We start from the raw sequence: 21,018 nt of genomic DNA, 5'->3' as shown, positions 1-21,018 counted from the left end.
ATGCCTCTGTCAGGTATCTTTGAGGGGAATTTGGTAGAATTTACCTCATTTCATCATTAATTGCCCACTGGTGGACTCTTCTGTTGAAGAGACAACAGGACCCACTGAAAGGCTATTTTTCCATGAGGGTAACTTCAGCACACTGGTGACAGCTTTGGTGGGTGTCTACTGAACCAAGAGTGTCAAAGCCAACATCTAAAATGACCTTTACGCTGTTTACTCAAAGCAGTAACAGACTCGCCCCCGACTTCCTGATAAGGCCATCACTTATCAAGAAATAAGAAGAGCAAGTGGCTAGATATGGAAATGATTGTGGGAGTGAACCTAATTGAAAACATACAGCATCATACAGAAGTAACACTATACACTGGTAACCTTTGCCTCTTCTGTGGAATATGGATGTAGAAACCAAGAGAATTACCAGGTATTGGGAAAAAGTTCATTCCAACACAAATAGAAAACCCTTTCTTGAAAGACAGATGTGTATAGTTTAACTCAAGTGTCTCCTCATGCTCCACGATTCTGTTTCCTAGCTATGCTGTAAAGTATCAGAAATCAATGATTTTCATCTCACTTAAATGAAGCTTTTTAGAAGAGGAGCCTAAGGTAAACCAAGAGGTTAGGTAGACACTAAAAATTCAGTAAGCTCTTAATTTAATAGCCAGATATGCAGAAAGCTATGTACCAAATAGAAACCAATGAGTCTGGTTTCCACTCTAATTTAGAAAATTAGGTTCTTTCTTACAAAAAAGTTTCTTCATAATCACATGACAAATATATACTTTAATACATGCTTTAGAAAGTGCTTGGTATTTTAATGGATTTACCTCATTAAGCTATATTGTAACATTTCACCATCTCAGTCTAAACTTTCTTTTAGCTAATGTTCACCTGATTTGTTATTTCTTTTAATTAATTTTTGTTATCTAATTACTTTTTTATTATTTAATTAATTTTTATTTGGGGTCAGAATAGCAGCACCATCTAATCCCACTTTTGTATTTGCTAGAGAATGTCTAGACTGGCTAGCATGAGGGTTTTCATCCTGGAAGGTTTTAGTAAGATCCTTCTCCACTTGGTATATACGTCACATAAGTACTGAAACTGAAAGTTTCAGATGCGATACAACACCTAGTAATAAACTGTTTCAACTTTTTTTTTAAGGGGAAAGAAATACCATCTTTTGGCAGTGTTTCCTCTCAAACCTCGGAGGCTTGCTGATCTGCTGTGTAGATCTGTGCTGTGGTTGCAAAGTATCAAAACAGAACTAAGGATTTTTATATCTACTCTTCCCACCCAGCACTCACAGCTCCTTCCCCCTTCCCTGTCTGTCGGGTAGTTTCTGAAGGCGTTGAGGAGACAGGAAGGGAAAGGACCCAGAACTGACCGTTGGACAGATAAATGGACAACAGTGCCAAAACTGAGCCTCATTTCTTTAGGAATATAGCCTGAAAATGTGTTGGTAGTGAGAATGGATTGTGAATATTCTATTCCTTGAGAAAAATTGCAGGTTTTTTGATGGGGGGGAAGAAAAGCAAGGTAGAAACTACTGGTTTCCATGTCAGATTAAGGAACTTGCAAGTGTTCAGGGCAAATGGTCTATTCTCTTCCTTAAATTCTGAGCTTTTTTTAATGTGAATGATGGTTTTCTGTTTTCTTGTGCTGTTGTGATACATCATGGGAACATTTGGCAATGATACATGTTGGACATGGAGTCCACTTTCAGCTAGTGGGCCATGAAGGATAATGACATCCAAACCAGAACTCCAGTTAAGTCACTGGGATGTTCAATTTCTTATCAAGTTTTGGAGTTTTCTTTGCAATTTTCTATGCAAAGCAGGCACTTGGAGTGGAAAAGGTCATTTTGATAAAAATCCAACTTTTCACTAAAATCAGTTCTCTTCAGCACCCTGTCCCAAAATCTGTTATGTTCACAGTGTTCCAGAACAGCCTTGCCATCTGTCAGAAGCATTTTTAGGTAACAAATTATTCAACCTAACTGTGCCCTATCTTTACCACACCAGTTGTGTTGTCTTTGAACTTGCTTGGGATAGATAAGCCTGAGGCTCACCAAAGCCAGCAAGAATCTCCAGGCGCTGAAGGGGAACCTCTAGAGCCTGGAAATAGAAATGTCCTGAGGATATGGGTGTTTCTGAAGCACCAGCCATCTCCTGAGTAGGGATGTCTTTACCTACTACTGCAGAAAGCAAGTGTGTTCCAGCACGGAGGTAGTGCTGTTCCAGAAAGGAGCGTATGTCTTGCTCTCCCTTTAAAATGGATCCTCTTTTGCATATTGTGTATTCTGGTAGGAGGTGGGAGGTCACACTCAGACTCTTCCTGACAAGATCCAAATTCATATTATCCACCCCCAGTTACTGCCTAAAACATATGAAAAGTTCTCAGATAAAGGATTCTTCTCTTTCAGCCATGTGTCCTAATCACTAGGCTGAGGATTCAGCCCTCTTAGGATCAAAGCCTGAATTTTTGTTGCGAGATTTCAGCAGGTTTAGAGAGGAGTCCCCCTATCCAAAACCCTGTGGTTAAGGCGTTTCTTGAGAAGGTGAGAGACAAGGGCTTGAACCGATGAATAAATATCTCATGCTTCTTTTCAAGAGCATGCTAATTACTAGACTGTGATAAGAGAAGCAGACGGTGTTGCCACTATCAAATTGGTTTCTCAGCCTCAGTTTCAAAGGCGAGTGGCCCCAGCCAAGTTTGAAGCCCCGGCAGTGCTGGGTCAGTGTGCTTGCGGCTGTGCTGCCTCCAGCGTGGGCTCTGCGGCTGTGAGTGAGTTCTGTCAGCTCCCTGAGGCTGGGAAATATCCGGGGCAGGCAGGAGGATATGGGAAGCAGTTAGAGGGCACAGGCAACTCTGGTGGGGGCAGAGAGGAAGCCTTTTCTAGCCACCGTTCAGGACTTAACTTTTTCCAAATGCTGAGTTGTAAATGCAACATGTCACTGTGAGAGTTGTTGAATATTTTGCCATGAGGCCACTAATGAACTTGGTAACCACTACATTCACAAGTTGGTGGAACAGATTTACCCATCATTTCTGAACCTGAGTTTAAGTGAATAGGACTTCACTTGTGGTTGAAGTTTTGGGGTGGGTATTTTTTTGGTTTTTAGTTTGTTTGTTTTTAAATACACTTAAGTCTCTTGCTGGACTGGAGCTTTTAACAGTGTTATTTTGTCTCCTCAAGTCTCCTTCAAGATAAGGTTTTCTTGTATTCTGAAATGATGTGGCAGAAGGCAAAAAATAATCTTGTGACTCATTAGGAAATAAACAGAGGCATAATTGCCATCTGTGTTGCAGTCCATTTAATCTTTTCTCTCTCCAGTCATGGAAAAAAAGTTCATAAAAAAAAGTTGAGGTCTGGTTTTGTGATATTTTTGAGAGAAGCTGGCTTAAAAAAAATTACAGAAAAGAAAGGGAAAAAAAGCCCCAATACGGGCTCTATACATTATCTTAGACAAAATGGATTAAATTTCTGACACCCTACTCATCAAATTCTGACCTTGATTTGACCCCATTGGCTTTTTACTGTTTGATGTTCTCAAACGATTTGGTGCCACTTTTCCTTAGTAGTGCAGTTAATTTTGAGTGTTAGATAGAGATCAATAGTCATAGCTTGAAATTGGCACTTTTGGACGAAAAATATGTTGTGTGGCAGTAACATAGATTTGATAGTACTTCAGTTAAGAAAATGGTGTACTCTTTCATTATTGTTTTCAATGACAGTATCCAGAGTGTTACTTCATTCTCCTAGCAAGCTTCTGACAGTCTCTTGTAATATCTTATCTATCAAAGAGTTTTCATTCCTCTCCTTTCATGCTTGGCTTCTGGAGTGGAACTTTATTTAAAAGGCCCCTGAAATTAGAAAGAATGACCATGGCACTTCTGCGATCAAGCTGCTCAGTAAGAAATAAACCCCTTTACTTCTAGACTTGTGTCGGGCCTCCTGCTTGCCCACATTGAAATCTCATTTACTGTGCGGGTGGTATGGGGGGGAGGCTTGGCTGTCAGGAAGAAGTAAGTGGCCTGTTGGACCAGGTGTAATCTTCTCACAGCTAGGTGAGTTTTGCATACTGTCTTCCCTACCTGCATCCATATGGAAGTGCCCTGTGCCTGCTTTGCTTTCAGCTCATTGCTGCAGTGAGAGATGAGCATCCATTTTAAGGGATGTTTATTCCTCAGCTGCTGCTTGGAGTAACTGCCTCTGGAGTATACAGGTGCTCTGGAGTGCTGGGCTGGGGCTCAGGCAGTCTCTAGGGCACAGGATTTGCCAGGACTGTGCTCCTTTCTGTGGTGTCCCACCCTGGAGCACTTGGTACTGTGGAGGCGTAATGAAGTTCTTTCTTCAGGCTTTCATCAATGCAGGTGCTGAACATTCTGGGGAGTTTTCAGTATGCCACAAAAATCTGGCCTCCTGGAAGTGTGTCCTTCTTCAAAGTGTAACTTTGGATATCTTGACTAGTGAAATCTAAATTTGACAGGTGATTAAAAATATCTTTTTGACCAAAATCAATTAAATTACATACATGAGGGAGGGGAAGAAAATGCAGATGGGTCCAGGAGAGTGGAGGCTGTGGAGAGAGGCACTTGGGAGAGAGATGTCATGACAGTCACAGGTACAGGGAAATGTCAACCATGGCTTGTGCCTTCTTCACACCAAGGAAGAATCCAGTCTTTGGACACAGATGAATAAGGAACCTGGCTGCAGTGTTCCATTATTTGATTAATTTTGACATATTTCCTAGGAAAATTGTGAGCACCTCTCTTTCAACAAGTACTTGAAAAATGTGTCACTCCCGTGTGTCGCCCCAAATCTTGGTGAAGTAATTTGTAAGGTGCCTTCTGAAGAGGTTTTTTTGAAATGCCAAACACTAACAATTTCAGGTCAGCAAAGTCCTTAGTTTATTCTAAGCTGCTTATTTGAGAGCCAAGTGCCCAAGCAGTTTTACAGCAATCTTTTTTACTACTTGGAAGCCAAGATGCCCTGTTTAAAACCTTCTCAACTCCTGTTAATTGTTCTCTCAGTCTTGATACCTAACCTCGCTGGGGAAGAGAGTGCATAATATGCAGATCAGTGGTTTGGATGATATGCAGAATCCCTGGGTGGTTTAAACAACTGACAGTCCAAGGAATTCAATAGGTCACTGTCCATGTACAGTCATTGAAGATCTACTCCATGCTACTAGCAATAACATCTGTTTGGATCTAAAGAGCATAGGGAGAGAGCTCCAAAAGGCAAGATTGTCTTATTTTGTTAGGAAACCTGTGGTGTGTCATTGTTAGCCTTTCCTAGCCAGCAGTCAGAAGTTATGGAGTCTGAATGCAAGTACAGGCTGCAGGGGAAAATGGAAGGGCGAGCAGGGCCTATTTCCAAAAGATTCCTGCATCTCGAGTAGGCACCTCAACAGAGATGGCTCTGAATGGAAGCCATTGTGGCAGGTGCACCATGATGCTTTTCATTAAGAAGTGAGGACTTCTGTCCCAGGGACAGACATCTGAAAATGGTTATATTTTCCTTTCTGTTTTCTTTAGAATTCAGTCTCTGGAAAGTGTGTGCAGATAAAATGGGGAAGAAATGTTTCTCCGTGTCTGCCTGGCTGTTTAGCAGAGGCACAATGCCAGAGTGATGGATAAAGACTGCTGAGAAGGGATATCGTAGGTACCCATGACTCATGATCTTTACTTGACAGCAAGTCTTGGGCCTGTGGATGTGAAAGGGAGCTAGACCTTTCACTGAGGAGCTTCACACTTTTGTTCTCTGACTCAAGACTGGAAATGCTTTGTGTACTGCCTTCCTGACATTTATCACCTCCTGAAGGCAATTGCATTTAACATGCTTTTCAACAGGCCTGAGTTCTTCCAGCCATAAACCCCAGCCTGCTATCAAAAGGGCCTGAACCTAGCAAAGCAAGGTTCTCCTCTTCTGGGACCTGCATTTAATTGCAGCTGTTTGAGGAGATTTTCCCTGATGAGCACACAGCAAGTGTACCGAGATACCAACTTCTCAGATATGTGGCTGGGATTCAAGCACCATTTTATAGCAGGAATCCCATGGGTGCACTTGAGGGCTGAAAACTTCAGTTCCTTTCGAGGGTGTGTCTTTGTGGCAGACGCCATCTGTAATCAATAAGCTCATGATGAATCACAAATTCCTCTCCTGGAGACCAAGCATTTGTGGTGCTGAGTACCAGGAATTCCCATTAGCTTCAGTGGCCACTGCAGGTGCTGAGTATCCTGGTTACCCTGGTACCCAGGGCTCACCTCCCAGGGGGCCACACTGTCCAGTTGCCTTTGAGAATATGGGCTGTTCTCATCAGCTGGGATGTGTTACTGTCAGAGTGAAGTTAGCACACTGCTTCAAATCCAGTGTAAATCCAGGAACAAAGATTTAATAAAACCAAAACTTTAATAAAACTTTATCTTCGCTACCATTTTCACTATTTCCTGAAGGATTTTAGGTAGGCCAGCTTCTCACAGATCTTCTGTGATTCATCTACATCCCTGAGCAGCTGCCTTCCTCCAAGCTCAGTTTGAAACCTAAAACAAGGCTCAGCCTTCCCTCCCAACAGCGATTGAGTGTGTTTTGAAAAGCTGTACCACTGTAGCTGCTCCTGCTCCTCTTGTTTACACTTTTCCTGACTGATGTGTTTCAGTGCCAATGTATATGACTTGTGACTTTTTCTAGAGCAGCTCCAAAGCTGTGCCAGTGCATTTTCCTAGTTTATAGCATCAGCTGTTCAGAGAGGTGTGTAACAACATGGTTGACTATACTTTTAAGTGATGCCAGTGTTTACTAAAGCAACATATGCACTTACAGGTAAGACATGCTTTAAAGTGTCTTAGTCAGGAGTGGAGCCCTTAATCTGCACTGCATCCTGCAGTTCACCAGGAAGGCTCTTTGGGAGCAGCAGCAAACTCCAGAGCACTGAAGAGGTGAATTGAAGAGAATAATCTCTGCAAGACTTCCCATTTGATTTGCTGCCTTGCTGAATTCTGGGGATTCTTGAGGGATGGGATCTGTGAGAAATCCCTGGCCTGCTGTTAGACACATAAAATTGATACCAATAGTGAATTGTTTTTAGAAGGGAAGCTGTCATATTATAAAAATATCTAAGGATAATGCTATGGTAGTTGGTATACAGAATATGCATTTGCAGCCTGGATTGTTACATGCTTCTAGGTTTGCTAGAAATTTCAGGTACTCCCTTACTAAAGCTTTTAATGCTGGCAACATACCCATCAATATTTAAGTAAATTATTTGGAACAGGAATTGCAAAGTCAAAATAAATGGCTTATTTGCTTTATTACCATGGACTACACATGTGCTGCAATTGGCCTGATTTGTTGCAGCCAGATGTAAAAATGATGCCTTTAGATAACTCCATCCCTCTCAAACTGTTTCCTGTGACATCTTCTGTGTATACCCATGTTGGTGTGGCATGGTTTCACTCTTTTCTTGACTGTAAAGAAGGGATTGCTGAATATTTGTGGATCTGGAAAGAAGTGTTTTTGTGGGCACACAACTGGTATGTGGAGCATGAGTAAGAATACCTATGTAGCTTTGTAGAGTGAAAGCAGTATTCTGGGAAGCTCAGTGGTGCCTTGCTGTTTTGGCTCAGCTGTTTTGGTCTGTGGCTGAGTTTGTCTGAATTGTGGTTATAGCTGTGTTGAACAATAACATTCCAATAACATCCTGGAGCTGATTGTAGCAATGGGAAAAAAGAGTGGATTGTGGTAAGTGAAGGAAATACTGGACTCTTATGCTTTTAGGAGTCATAAAATGTCTGCTCTGCAATATGTTTAGCAATACGTACAGAAACAAATAATCTGTGGGGTTGCTTAGTGTTTTTCCAAGCTTTTATTAGGCTGTTAAAGGTAAAATCTTGGCCATCTTGAAGACAGTGGAAAACTGCCTTTGCCTCTTTTGGATCAGGATTCCTCCCTTATGTCTGTGCCTACTGTACTTGGCAGATCACCAGAACCCCATTGAAGCAAACCTAGGAAAGCAGAGAGCATGTGAGCTGTATTTTCTAAATTCCATGGAGTGCCCCCAGGCAATGCTCGGGGCAGATGTTTTAGCTGGGCATCCTCATGGCTTGTTTCCATGCTGAGGGTCTTCTGAGCAAAGAGGTGGGAAGAGCCAGCAGGAAAGCTAGCTGCTTGAAAACAAGGCTCAGAGATGGCAAGGGACTGATGGCAAACCAAGGGCACAGCTGGGGAGAGACACTGTTGGCCTGACCACCTGTGATCATGTAGCAGTGTGTGTTTGCGAGGAATTTAGATAGAATCACAAGTAAGTAAAGTTGTATTGCATTAAATGCATCCCAGAAGAAATCACCTTCTGCTCCAAAATCCTGACAAACAAACCAACCAACCAGAAAAAAACTGTCAGTTGCCCAGAAGTCTTGCTTGTAATGGGCATTAGTGCATGGAAATCCTCCAAATATAAGTGACAAGTATTTGGAGCTGGAGTGCCTGAAATGGAGCCATACCTCATTTCTGAGCAAGGCAAACCTGAACCAGTTAGACCATGGGCATCTCTCCTCTTGTGCCTTAATTCTGAGTAGGTAGATGATAGTGACTATTCCTGCTTAAATGCTGCTTTTCCTCTTTTGACCTCAGAACACTTTAAAAAGGTGGGATACTGCTTCAGGTCAATTGTGGGCTGAGAATTTCTATACTGAATTTTAGCCTAAAGAGCAGTTACAAAGCCCAGTTCATAAATCTCTCAGAGGTCTTAGAACAGTGCTGCCGATCTCCAAATGATAGCCTCTTAGATATTATTACTGAAACTTTCTGGAAGTAGTGCAAACCAGGAGGGAACAATTAATCCTCAGACTAACCCCATTTACTCTAGCAGTTTGGCCCTGAGGGAGTAGGAGCACTTGATGTCTGACAGCAGCCCCAAATGTCAGTATTTCTCCACTCGTTCATTTGCCTGCTTGCTGTGGTAGATTTCATGCCGTTATAAGCTGTTTATGTACAGCCTGATCAAAGTACTTAATGACAGGGTTAATTTCTACGTATAATGAGGAAGTCAAGACAGGAGACAGGTACTGTGTAATCGAATTTTTCATTTTGGAATTTGTTTCTCTTCATGTAGGGCTTAGCTTTGATTTTTATTACCATTAATGTCTGCATTTACTGTTCTTTCTAGTTTCTCAGATGAGCTAAACCTACTGCAGAAATAGCGGAGGCACTGAATTGTTCCAATAGCTTCCATGGAAGTATGAGGATAAAGTAAAAAGAGTCTATAAACCTCTCTGCAACAAGACCTCAAAGTGCATTTTGGTTTGGGGGACCAGTTAAATTGCACTTCTTGAACAGTCTACTGAGACACATAATCCTCTTTTTCTGACTCAGTAGGTATAGGCACAGACATGGATGCTTAGATATCTCTGTACACAGCCAGAGAGACAAAGACTATGTTAAAATCCAGAAATCTTATAGTTTATGAAGTGTGTGTCTTCAGCAAGACTTTGCAGACATATATGAATCCCAAGAGCATCCCTTTGAAAGAGCTGATACTGGAAAGGAGCAGTTCTCCTATTTCAAAAGATTGAAATGGAGCATTAGATCTGTATTTGCCCTGCTTATTTTGGTTTTCATTTTTAGGTGCACTGAGCACTGTGAATATTTCTGGTTGTTAAAAAGTCTAAGGGTACAGAAGTGATGGAGGCCTTACAAAACATGTGTCTCTGAGGTAGCCAACTTCAGGAATCAAGCTGGAAGTGGAGCTGAAATTAAACCTGGGCAAATCCACACCACCCTGCATCCATTGTTTTTTTCTAGCGCTCTATATTTTAGAAAAATAGGGATTTAAAAGTTCATGCTAAATTCTGTGGACCACTGTTATACAAGTTTCCTTTATGGCTGAGGTAGAAATCCTTCTTTGTGAGGAAAGTGTGCACCTCTATTAGCACCACTGTGCAAGCTGTAGTTTGCAAATGCGGTGGGAGGCTTTGCTCATGCTAATTTGGGCTCAGTCATGCACCTCTTTTCCTCTTTTACATGCAAATAGCAGCTGTGTCAGTCTCTGGGATGCCTGCTTGTTCCTTTAACGGAGAGATTCCAGTTCATACCTTCAACCAGTGCATTTGTGCGTGGGCAGAGGTATAGCGCAGTGGTACAGTTGCTGACAAGGAAAGAGCTGTGATGGAGGTTGGAACAAGTTAGTGAAATAGAGAAGTCTTGAAAGAAGACACTGAGCTCTTCTGGTATGTTTTCATTTATTAAAAAAAAAAAAAAAAGGTGTGGGAGTGGAGAAGAGCAGAGATCTACACAAAATTATAATCCATACTCCTGCCCCCATAAAAAGGGATCTCTTGACTGTCAGAGAGATCTGTTTCTTTCTTCTGACCCCAAGGGTTCAGGCAGCAGTCCTGAGGCTGGAGCAAATCAACCACCAGCCTGTGTAGCTGGGACAGCTGTGGTCTCAGTGCAGGTGCTTGGGTTCCTCACTGAGGTGTCCTGGTGCTGAGGGAGCTGGGCTGGTGAGCTCTCCTGGTGGCATCTGCTGCAGGCACCATGCTCCAGAGGGTCCCTGGCCTTGCCAAGCCACTGGCTGTCCTGTGCTCTGTTCTCCCAGCATTTTCAGTGGTGGGGTGCAGCACAGCTGCCCTGCTGTGAAGACAAGAAAGTTCATGGTACTTGTTTGGACCAGCAGGCAAACAGTACAAAGGATTATTGGTATGATGTTATTTCCTCCTCTGTCTTCAGCCTCTGCTTTATGGTTATGGCTATCTGAACCTAGCCACCACCTTCCTTTTCCTCTCCTTCTCTTGTCACAGAGGTCAGTGCAAAATGAATCAGGTGAAATCATTGCTATGACATCACTTCTGATGCTGTTGGACTTACTGAAGAAAGTCAGCATTAGTACCATGCAGGCTATGGAATGTAAGTGTTGTACAAGGATCTGTTTAAAAAGGTGTTTGATTTAAGGTGCAAGGATTTCCATAAGTTTAGAGTACAAAGTTTTCTAGGAAAGTCATCTGAAAGAATTATGATATCAATGAGAAGTTCTCAGTTGAGTCTGTAGATAACTTGTCACAAGGGTTTTCAGAAGGTGACAGCTCACCTTTCAGAAAGCCCTGGCCAGTGTTTGTTTTCTCACCCAAAACGACTGCCCTGATTTCAGTGCCACTGAAGGACTCAGTGTATAGCCAGGACTCAGCTAGCGTTTGCTTCTCTGCATGTTCATGGATGTCCTTGGGGGCTGTAACATGCTAACTGTGAAATAATTGTACCTCTGACCTGCTCTATAACCTGCTTGATTGTATCCCCTCTGTGTGTGTGCAAGTGGTAGAGGTGGGGTCAGGGATAGAAACACATGTACATGCTTTAGTCATATTAATCACTTTGATGCCACTTTTATGTGGGTAAGGCTCTTAAACACCTCTCTAGCCTCCCCACTGATGGGTGAGGGAACGAGGCTGTGACCTGTAGAGTTTCCATTCAGGTTTGAGAATGTTGCATTAAGTGGGTAATATCTTGTGACACAATAGGATAAAACTCTGGCCCTAGTAATGATTGTGGATTTTGGTATTGATTTTGAAGTATTTTAGGATTTCAGCTGTAGAAATTAGTGGCAAATTCCATAATGAAATAATCTAGTTATTTTCTATCAAACAGGCTCTTCAGCAATGTGGCTATTCCAGAAAATGCTTTTCAAATGGAACATCTTGAGCTATTGACCCCACGAAGTAACACATGCATGCAACAGAACTACTTCCTGTCTATTTAAAACTCGCGTGTAACAATATGGGTGGATCCAGTTATGCTGTTCCCCACCATAAAGACAATTTATCCAAAGCAATTTGTTGCCTGGCCTAAATTTTGCAAAAACACCTGGTCTTTAAAGCCTTCTGAGAAAGGGTGATATTTGCACCTGACATGTCTACAAGTAACTTAGATCAGGTTATTGATCGGTCCTGTGTATGTTGCTTTCCAGTGGGAGGATGAGATGGAGAGGCCAATCCATTACTGCAGCCATCTACCACTGGAAAGCAATAGCACTAATGATACAGGTTTTCAATAGCTGATTTATATTATCCTGCAGTCAACAAGAACTCGTGATTTTGTCACTGTACTGTTTAAAGCAACACTCCGAAATGCTGGCAGGCCCCAAATCTGACCCACTGTGACACAGCTGCTGTGTTACAAGCTCAAGAAAACTGAACAAAACCCCACCAGTCCTCCAGAGTATGGTCTGGACCAGCTCCTTGCTCACTGAGCAGCAGGTCCTGTGAGTCCCCAGTTCATGTCAGGCTCATTCAAGGGAGTGATTCCTGTTAAGATTTGCTTTAGATCCACCAACTGTTCCCCGGCATCGTGCTGCCTGGAGGGGAGGATAAAGGAGTTACAGTCCTTTCTCTGGGCAAATATTGCACTTAGAATCTCAGTGACTGACTGCTAGTTTGGTGGTGATTAATGAGAAATATGTGATGGTGGCTATAAATAAGAGGCAGTAACTGGTTTCCCTCTTCTTCCTTCTAGTGATATATGTGCTTTGGGCAGCACAGAGGAAGTATGTGCAGAATCCAGCATGGAGCAGAGCTCCTGAGGGAGAGAGTGGCAGCAGTGAGGAGCTGTGTTTGCTGGAGAAAGCTCTTGATGAGCTGTGCAAGAGCTGGCCTGAGCAGTCGGTGAGCACAGCCCTGTCCTCTCTTTGGGTCGTGTCTGAACATGGGGACAGTCGCAGCAGCTCAGTGAGGCTGGGCTCTTGTTTTGGGAGGTGCTGGCACAGTCTAGTGCACAGCACTAGATTTTACACAGTCACAGTCTAGTGATTGAAGGATCCACTAATTAAGAAGCCTCTAATTAGGCTTTTAAATGATAAACTGTAATAGCTGTAGTGCAGCTGTTGTAAACTATAGAGTAAATTATATCCAGTTGAAAGAGGCTTTAATTACGTAATTATATAACATACTCTAAAGACTTTGAAAGATAAAAGAATTTTTAGTATCTGCAATTAAAAAAACAAGCAAGTAACAATAGAGCTCTTAAACCGATGAAAGCAAGGAAATTCAAAGTTAATCTGAAAAGCTGTGCTGGTACTTTCTTTTGTTCTCATGGTGTTCTAATTTTTGGGGGTTGTTTTTGTTCTTTTTAGTTTTCATGATGGATGAGATACAGAAGTGTTGTCAACCAGGAGTTTATGTCCCCTGCTGTCATTTTTCTCGCTTTTATAGGTCCATGTACAGCATTAAGGATACTCAGCAAACTTTCTGTGGCTTCATTTTTGTAGAAATCCCTAGCAAGAACACCATTATCAGCCAGCTTGTCTCCTTGCATTCTGATTTACAGAATGGTTGTTTGTACACATCCTTTTTTGAAGTCAACAGGTCCTCAAAAGCAGGTTATATTTGGCCCTTAGAGACCATGTTCAGTCTAAATCTAGCCTTGCACATTGTTGGTGCAGTGTTAGCAGCCATTCACCATGCTGGGCTTACCAAGTGGAGAAAAGGTTTGGATGTATCTGGGACAATTCAGCTACGTGGAGACTGTACTCGGGGGCTTCTTTTTTACAGGGCTCAGTCCTGCTGCACTGAAACCGAGGAGATTTTAGCCCTTGCCCACACTGGGGTTGGGCCAAACTCCAGTCTGCCTAACCTTTAGACACCAGCACTGTTCCTCTTGCCCCAGCTCTGCCTGACAGTGCCTCCTTGGGAACCTCACCAGCTCTGTCTCCAAACTTGCATCTGCCCTCAGCCTCCCTTGCTTACCCAGCCCTATCTGCTGCCCTTCTTTACCACCTCCAATCACAACTGGCACTGGTGTGCTACAGTGACCAAATGCCTCTTTGTAGAGAAGAGCTGTCTCTGATGTGCAGTCCATTGCCTGATGGCTTTACTCATCTGTTGCCAATTCTTTTTGTTTCTTAGATTACTGCTCCTCAGGACAAGGCTTTGCTTTTTCTGTCTGTGAGCTGCCAGCATACGGAAGATCCAGACAGTAGGCTGTGATGTGGAGAGAGCTCAGTTCCTACAGCTGTTCTTAGGGACTGGCCTTCACAGCTGTAGGACCAAGCAGCCCATGACAGCCAAATGAGTAGTGCTTTTTTGCTTATTCCAGCCACATTTAAGTATTTTTATCTGGAAATGTCACAGTGAGGGAAATAAGGAATACAGTTCTCATAGTTAATTTTTATGGCTGATTAATTAGCCCAAAGAGTATTAAATTGTGCTAATGTAGTTTGCCTCTTCGATGCTGTCTTTTGACTTCAATGGAACTAAATACATGCTTAAAGTTAACTACATGCCTAAGTGCTGTGGTGAATCGGGGCCTAGGGCATTAATTAGAACTTGGCTCAGATTTACTTTCAAGGCTTTTCCCCCTCTTTTTTTTTTTTACTCTTCAGCGCTCAGCAGTTTAATTGGTATGCAGATGTTCCCCTTTATTGCTGGCAGAGGCCTCTGTCACTGTTCTGAAGGTACTCAGACTTCAAGGCTGGTACAGTGGGCAGGAAGAAACCCCCCCTGAGGGCTTTCAAGCTTTGTGGGAAATAATGATGTATGAGACAGGGATTCCTTTGGAACCTGAAGGGAACATGACAGACAGAATAATATGGGAGGAAAACATTGTCTTCACAATTGAGACTGATGGTCTCATCTTGTCTCCTTGTTATTGTTACCAACCAAGACTGAGATGAGCTTTCTTATGAAGAACTTCATTTTGTGGCAGGTTCTATATGTTGGACACACTGCACTCAGTGGTAGCTTTCCATCCAAAGTACAGATATTGACAGGCTCTGAGGAACCCTTTGAGGTGGTGGTTTAGCTTAAAACCTAAAATTCCTTCCAGCATTGAGATGCATTTTGTCAGGAATGACAGTTGCAATTTGATAATCTTTTACCACTTTGCCTGCCTATCCAAAGCCACTAGCTGGAAGGGAGAAACCCAGAGTTGTTGTGTACAGGAGTGTCAGCTTTATGAATCAGCTTTTCTCACACTTTATTAATTTCACTTTCCAGCGGTTAGTGCTTGTTTGCAAGAGACAATTGATTTGTATGGATCTGTGTAGGATGGAGCAAAGCTGGAACTAAAGCAGGAGTGCAAGTTGACAGCAATGCAATAGCTCTAATTGGCAGATACCAAAGGCCCTATTTAAAGCAGCATCTCCTCTGAGTTTAGGTTAAAAATGACCCTCAATTTGTCCTCAAGTTGCCATGTCCAAAAAGAAGTGTTTTTATGTATACTCATTTCAAATAGATAAGATGAAATATCAAGTGCTCGTTTTCTAGACTTGTCTTTTCAAGTTAGATGATTCAAGCTGCTGTTGCACAAGGTACTGGAAGATGGCTGTTTCTTAACTCCTCCAGAGTAAAAGCTGTCTTTCAGGGGACGCTTTGCACATGTGAGATTTATGTTAGTATTTTTTGGCACCCACAGTTTGCATTCCAGCTAATGGGAGGCAAACGAGCTAATACACATGCTACATGTTGAGGGTATAAAAATGCAAATAGAAATTATACCTAATGTGGAAAGGGCTAGGAAATGCACCTTCTTGGGTGTGAGCAGGGCAGGTTAGGAAACATCATCTTCATTTTACAATTGTCTGTTACTCTTTACATTTCTGGAGAACTGGGATCTTGCTGTTAATCTTGCAAAAATAGATGCTGTGGTGAAGCCTCAGGCATGAATAAAATTGGATGTTAATCTTAAAGCAGATTTTTTACAGCTATGCACTCAGAGCACTGAATCCAAATGATTTTGGAAACTCTGTGTTTTTTACTTATTTAGATCAAAATGCTGTGAGGAAAACGGTCAGTGGCACAGGTACATATTGTGACATTTGGGGCTCCTGAAAGCTGAGCAGATAAGCACAGCAAACATTAGACATCTCTGACTTGACACAAATAATAGGCAAAGCTGAAAAAAGCCTGCTGACAAGAGGAGTGGGTGTTGGTGGGTGACTTGCTGCAGTTTTAGAGCTGTTAAGTGTAGGTTTTTTAGCATTTTCATTATTTAAAAGTGGAGTGGTAGTTTCTTCACTCCCTCTGAAAAGTTACTAATTTACTCTGAAATACAGGGTAAGCCACAATGATTTAACAGATTTGTAATGTGCTTTAGAGTGATTTTAAGTAAGACACCCTCCTTCTCTTCAAGCTTCCCACTGTCTCAACTCTGCCCTCGCTCCTTTCTCTGTGTACATCTGCACCAAAATGCAAAGCAGGGGCTGCCCCATGTGTGGCTTTCATCTATATCCTGTGTCAGCTGGAGTGCCTGGGTGGCTCTGACCACTGGTGTTCATGCAGGTTTGCCTCACTGCCAGAGTTCAGTGTGCCACTGGAAGAGTGACAGTAACAGGCTGAGCTAGCTACGTTGGTAATTGGGAATAGCATCTTAGTTCATGGAGTGGTTCAAAAGCTGCTGCTCTGTAGGTACTGCTGCAGGTGGACAGGCCGTCCTCGGAGGAGCGCTGACATACAGAGCCTGCCTTTTGCCTAATGCATGGAAAGTGCCTAGTGGAGCACGGCCACGGACTGGGATTAAGGTCCCCAAGATGTTCCTGGGATACAGGCAGCATTAATTAATCTGTGGTTCTCTGTGTCTGATTCAGACAAGGCAGCTGAGTTGTGTTCCTGTGGGTTTGTCCAAGAAGGCAGGCAGCCTGTAAGGATGGAAGGTGCTCAGGGCATTTTCTTGCCTTGTCAAGCTGAGCTGGTCTCAGCTGTTTCACACCCACAGCTGTGCTGAGTAGCCATGCCTATGGCAGGATGCTTCAGCTGCAGGCCTTTTGCTTGGATGATATTTAAATTTCATGGAGCCTCGCTGAGGAGCTGGCCTTGCATTTACTTGCAAACTCTGGTGGTTTGTGGTAAGGAACTGGGACCTGGGGCTGAAGCCACAACCTCCAGGACCAAACCACAGAATTTACACAGCTGCCAAGGCTTGCCCATTTGCCTTCCCTGATGAAAGTCTGTCATCACACAGCTTTTGCACTTCTGTCTGCTCTAGTCATTGCTGGTGGAGGGAAGAACCTGTTTTGTTCTATGTTACAATGATGTCTAGCTCAGTTTAATTTTATTAGCTGCTGCTGATTTGCTGCTATTCAGTGCATCTATGGGTTTGTTTAATATCAATAGCCAAGGGTAGAAATACTTGAAGAGAAAGCTAGGTGAAAATACTGAAGTTCTGGAGCACTCCAGGGTTTATTTTGCTCTTCTTTGTTTCCCTATTCTAGGAGGTGTGCAGAACACTTGTCCATTCATAACTGAAATTAGTTATGAACCTGATGCATGGGCCTGAAAAGGCACTATAAGTTTGTATTGCTCTCTGGTGTGCTAAAGGTCATGTCTTTAGCAAACTTTATGGATGAAAGCTTTTGTTACAAGGAGAGATGGTAAGTTTGTATACTCAGCTTCTATTTGGAAGAATATTGTTATGTGAAACTTTTTGTTTTCCAGAGGCTTGAGCCAACTGCTTTTGATCTTACAGTGAGCTTACAGTATAGGTAAGTGCAGCTGTATTGGGCTGGATAGGTATTACCCACAGGGATTTGCACATGGGTCTCTCCTTGGCCTGACCTGGAGAAGAGCTAGAGTTTATTCACTTCCACTTTCTGTCACTGAGAAAAAGGAATGCTGTTCTATATGAGCTGTAATTTCTTCTCAAGTAGATGATGACTAAAGAAGGCCTGAACTGAGTATAGATTATCTTATATTTACTTGAAATGAATGTAGCTCATAACTCTTATTTTAGCACCAATCTGGAACACTACTGTGAACAGATTTACAATGTCTGCCTCTTCCTTACCTTGGCATTCTGGCATTTATGCACTCACTGCACTGAGAGTGCATATTCTTGCAGTGATACTGGGGAATTTAATGAACCCCAAGAGCCTGAAAGATGAGTAGGTAAAAGGTAGATACTTTCAGATCCAAACCTGTTCCTTTTGTGTGATCCACAATCTTATTTTAGTTCTTAAATATGGTTTAATTCTTCTGATACTAATATTTCAGTATGTGAGTCATCAGAAGAGTTATTAACTATTTTCTAGTTGCATGGTCCTTTTTTGCAGCATTGAAAATATCTAACCTCGACCATGTGTTTTTAGACTAGATACTTAGAGAAAGCCTTTTCTGGGATTATAGAAGAGCAGATTTAATCTGGAAGTCATTGAGAGAAACCAATAAAGAACTTCCTTGATGTCAATTGGAGTTACTTCCTGGAACTGAATTGCATGTTTTCAGGTATTTGATATAAGGGCACTTGAAAGTTTAAAGAAGTAGATGATAATGAAAATGTTATTGGTATTTATAGGTCAGTTGATAATGTCAACATATTAAAGTTATATGAAATATCTTCCTGATTTAATGGATAGTGCCTTACTCTATATAGTTCATTGTAATAACATGATCCTTGATATAAATTGGTGATAAGATTAGCTTTATAAAAATTTTTTTAGTAATCCAATTGCCCTGCATTGCCATATCAAAAGTATGCTTCTTACAGCACATATACAGTTGCTGTCTACCAGTGTTATCTCTATGGAAGCGAGCTAAGCTAAGAGAGCACATTTGGAAAAAAAGTGCAAAGCAGAGGTGATTGCATTTGGTTTTGGGTTTTTTTCCCCCTGTGTTAGACTTTCTGGGAACATTCATTAATAGTTAGAGATGTGGTCTTTCAACTAAATTTCTTTCACCCAGATTGTATGCAAATTGCAGGATTCTTCAAGCATAAAGTCATATGCCATGAGTATGGTATTAGCATTTCTTTTAATAAAAATAACTTTGGAATAGGTATCATGTTCGGTGAATTGCCTTCCTTGTCATTTATCCCTGTAGCATCTTCGTAGAACTACAGTAACTGAAAGGAAGGAAAATACTGGAAAGTGTTTCTGGGAGCTGGGTTTGGCAGAGGCCTACCTTTCTGGAAAAGAAATGCTGATTTTGGTTCTTTATTTTGCCCTGTCCTTTTTATGCCGTTGTGTACTGGAATAAAAGAATAAAAGTGAGCACTAGATGAGCTGTGAGTTCCCTTTGGACCAGACTTTGGGAGCCTCTGCTCTGCCATGTATTTTGGTGTTACTTTATCCCGAGGGACTTCATTCACAAAATCTCAGAACATATTCTTCCAATAAGATTTCACATAGTTTGATAAATGTTTTGATAAATTTCATACCATCTTATCAAAGCAGACAGTAGTTCTTTCTTGAGGAGCTGTGCTTAAGTGAAATGCTCATTTATGTTGGTGGGATAATAATTAAGAGTACAGATCCAAATCAGTGCTTTGTTATTCTGTTGCAGGAGTAGGCTGAATCAAGCCTCTGTCAAGAGCCACTGCTGAAATACTGAATTAACATACCCAAGACCAGTACATCAGGAGTATAGTCTTCTGCCAAGAATAGTGTGGAGATATTCCTTGCTCACAAAGCTCAGGAAATATTGTGACACTCGGACAGACACAGTGCATCCTCAGAAGGCAGGGATACTGCTGCTCTCTGAGCACTGCACACTCTGTGCTCCTGACCAATGGAAATAATGCTCGTTTTGGGGGGAGCTTGGTAGCATGGGAGACAGTCACAGCAGCTCTAATAGGATGGCTTATCACTTTGCTGGGGAGCAAGGTACATCTTCTGCTCTCTTTTGCACCTACAAATCTGGTATAATGTTAATTAGATTGTCATTAGGTTTCATTAGTGAAGCCTAATGAAAGGAAAGGTTCCGTAGTGATGCTAAAACTTGGTATATCATTTATACAAAGTGGTTGAGCAGAGATCGGTAGTCATGAAACACTGCTTTTCCAAAAATAGGAAATATTTAGGTAAAATACCTAGGTAAAATCAAACAGAAATTTGATTACTGCATGATAAAATGGTGCCTCTTCCCTTCTAAATAGGTTTGATCTTCTCCATAATGCAAGCCCTGCACCTTCACCTGGATTCCTTCCCAGGCAGCTGCAGTGGATCTGCTCACCAAGGGAATTTGGCCCACTGGATTCCTTTTCTTTCTCAGCACTTGAATGAAGAGTGTGTACTTTGAAGAGCAGCAACTGAAAGAAATATTGATGACTGCCAGGGCATCTACAGAAAAGGATAAGAAAATTACTACAGCAGTGAAGACAAAGGGGCTTTTTTCTCTTTCTTGTAGGTTGTATATATTAATAGTAACAAGTAAAGTTTTGTGTTTTTTGCAGAGAAACACACAAGGCCTTGAATTGTATTGTTTTAATTGCAGCTAACTGAGTGAATTACATGGAAAATCGCACACAGTACTTTGATTGTCTAACTCTCTGTATGTGAGGCTTTGGGAACAGTTTGTTATTATAAAAGAACAGTACTAACAAGAAATCAGCCAACATGTAATTGCTAGGCTGAGGGGCAGTTTGGGGAAAGCTGATACTTATTTATAAATTATTAAATAAAAGCACATAACATGTGGATCATCTCTCACTGCCTCCACACTTCATACATTACTCATCTTCCTAAATTTCATGTTTTTGTACTCCCTTAGTACATTGCTGCTTATAGCCAGTGCAGGCATCAAAACCACCCACATCCAGGAAAGGAGATGCCTGTGTGTTTGTTATGATGGCAGTTTTGGTTATGGGACTCATCTAAGATTATGAACCTTTGGTTCAAGGAAAGGAATCTTGACTAGACTTTTAAAGGTTTTTCTCCCTACCTAAAATACACCTGAGCACCTGGGACTGTTCAGGTAGGTGAAACTCTGGCTGCTGTTTCCACTTGACTAGGTACCTTTAGAGATTTACCTAAATCTCTAAAGAGATTAGAGTACTCTACTGCCTTAGAGTAGCCTAAATAGAAGACTTAAGAGCAATTTAGGCATTAAATTCAACAGGGTTCTCAAAAAAATTGGTTATGTAATTCCCATCAGTTTTAGTAAGAATGAGGTAACTTCTGGTTATCTTGTGTGATTCTCACTGCTCACTAGTGCCTTACTATCACAGGAAACAGCCACTTTGCCAGAGACGGAGAGAAGGTAGGTAATGGTCAGACTCATGAAGAAAGTAGAATAGTACTTCATTCTCAGTGGTTTTGG

The 21,018-nt window shown here is 41.9% G+C and overlaps 1 long non-coding RNA gene across 1 annotated transcript in view; it reads left to right on the top strand.

Moving 5' to 3' along the window:
- LOC146435564 (uncharacterized) overlaps nucleotides 1-20,230 on the top strand; it is a 43,168-nt gene extending 22,938 nt beyond the window's left edge. The window contains exons 7-9 of the long non-coding RNA XR_014853005.1: nucleotides 17,199-18,207; nucleotides 19,264-19,583; nucleotides 19,856-20,230. This is a non-coding gene — a long non-coding RNA (uncharacterized LOC146435564). The remainder of the gene's footprint in view (nucleotides 1-17,198; nucleotides 18,208-19,263; nucleotides 19,584-19,855) is intronic.
- The last annotated feature ends 788 nt before the right edge of the window (nucleotides 20,231-21,018 follow it).

This window comes from Lichenostomus cassidix, chromosome 6, assembly GCF_008360975.1.
Source record: "Lichenostomus cassidix isolate B80296 chromosome 6, HeHo_3.0, whole genome shotgun sequence".
In the NCBI taxonomy this organism is placed as follows: Eukaryota; Metazoa; Chordata; class Aves; order Passeriformes; family Meliphagidae; genus Lichenostomus; species Lichenostomus cassidix.
This window is presented reverse-complemented; position numbering and strand designations above follow the sequence as displayed.